Source organism: Suncus etruscus, chromosome 2 (genome assembly GCF_024139225.1).
Source record: "Suncus etruscus isolate mSunEtr1 chromosome 2, mSunEtr1.pri.cur, whole genome shotgun sequence".
Lineage (NCBI taxonomy): Eukaryota > Metazoa > Chordata > Mammalia > Eulipotyphla > Soricidae > Suncus > Suncus etruscus.
The window spans coordinates 50,486,902-50,489,024 of NC_064849.1; the positions used below are offsets into that span (position 1 = coordinate 50,486,902).

Sequence of the window (2,123 nt, forward strand, 5' to 3'; positions counted from 1 at the left end):
TATAAACTCATTTTATTAGTTATTGCTATCTGTCTGCTAGTATCAGTTTTGTCATCTGGTCTACAACATGGAAAACCTATAGTGGGAAAGTTATACAGATTTTTTTTCTAGATAGTTTGTCATATAAAAAAAAGCATATGATGCTATACAATTAGAAGAGGAAATGTAATTTAGCTAAACAAGAACATGATTTCAAATATTTGCTGAAACCTCCATGCCCTGTCACATTCAGTTCTAAGTAGCACAATTTGTACTAGTAAACAGAAAAAAAAAAAACTGCTTCCCTCACAAGGTTTTAACAGTAATTGAGATATATGATATACTGGATATAATGCCTGATAACAAAATTATAAAAGATGTAAATTATGTTTGAATAATAAGGCAACCACCTTAGCCCTGAACTATCTCATTCCACATTACTCTTCATTATTTCCTGAGAACAGAGCCAGGATTAACCACCAAATGCCTCTAATATGACTAAAACTTTCTTACCTGATAAAATAAAAATATAAAAATGCATATATTTTTATTTCATAGACTGTGCAGCCCTAGAAAATATGCATACAGGACCAGCGAGGTGGCGTTAGAGGTAAGGTGTTTGCCTTGCAAGCGCTAGCCAAGGAAGGACCGCGGTTCGATCCCCCGGTGTCCCATATGGTCCCCCCAAGCTAGCGGCAATTTCTGAGCGCTTAGCCAGGAATAACCCCTGAGCATCAAACGGGTGTGGCCCGAGAAATAACAACAACAACAACAACAAAGAAAATATGCATACAACAAATTTTGATCATTTTTCACAAAATATGACAGATAAATATATTTCTCCGCAGTTGCCTTATGTAGGTAGTGGATCCCATAAATTCCTTTTGGGGCTATCTTTAAAGTGTTTTATTTCAGGTATTTCGGGGAAATATGAGAATGATATTTGAATCTCAGAACCCCCAAGTCCCCTGAATTTCACCAGGAGTGAACCCTGAGTGCAGAGAAGAAGTTAGCCAGAAGAGCAACCAAAATCCAAAAGCAAAGGGAGGGGCACAAATTACAGTATTTAAGTAGAGTTTAATTTAATCATTATTGTTTATTGCTATTATTGAAGTTGGTAAACATGAAAAATTTAAATAGATTCTTTTTAAGTGAAAACACAATAAATTATAACCTTATATTAAGTTGTAACATTTCTTAATTTCACAGTATTTGAGTGTGAATATTAATTTAGTTGTAGCACAAATTATAAAATTTACATATGCTCTACTATGGCAGTTTTTCTCTATTTTTGAATAATTATTAAAATATTCCAAATAAAATAAATCTTTTCTGAGAGAATACCCACATATGTTAGAAGTGCATTACATGAATATTTTAATATTATTTAAATATAAATTCAACAATATAAATTACCTATTATTAAAATTGTATCATCTTCTAGACAACATTTCAGCTTGGAAACTGCAAATGATACTAAGTTGGAAAAGAAGTATTTAATTACTCTTTGATCTTTATAAATTTGAGATATAGAACAATTTGCAGAATTTGTACAAGGTTATACTCTTGAAGACTTGGCAGGTTTGATATCACCTAAGCTCATAAAACTATCATTATTATGTATACCCTTAATGAACCTATAAAACATCAGAAAGTAAAGAGTCCAATAGAATATAAATAACTATTTAAGAAACAATAAATTTAATTTTTTGTCCCCCCCAATTCACAATACAGACCAGGCAAAGGGCCTGGGTTGAGGTATATATGGGTTGCATTTACTGTACCTCCTTTTTCTATACAGTCAGTGTAAAGAACACAGCCTCTGTGGTAAGAATTGGAGGCCTTTTCTTTTCTTTAGTTTTTGATTTTTTAACATATATATATATATAATCCTTCACCAGTGAACATTTCCATGACAAATATCCAAGTGTCCTTCCTCCCCACCCCCACACCGTCCTGTACTCTAGACAGGCCTTTCTACTTCCCCTCATTCAGTCACATTTTGTTAAGATAGTTCTTAGTGTAATTATTCCTGTGACTGCACTAAACGATCCCTGTGGTGAGCTTCATGTCAGGAGCTGGGACTCTCCAGTCCTCCTCTATTTTGCCACAAATGTTTTTCTTTTTTTATCAAAATCCATAGA

The 2,123-nt window shown here is 33.3% G+C and overlaps 1 non-coding gene across 1 annotated transcript; it reads right to left on the reverse strand.

Moving 5' to 3' along the window:
• Window positions 1-1,686: 1,686 nt before the first annotated feature.
• On the reverse strand, window positions 1,687-1,822 carry LOC126002646 (small nucleolar RNA SNORA51). Its single transcript, XR_007493327.1, has one exon. It is a non-coding gene; the product is annotated as a small nucleolar RNA SNORA51 (small nucleolar RNA).
• Between the last annotated feature and the right edge of the window lie 301 nt (window positions 1,823-2,123).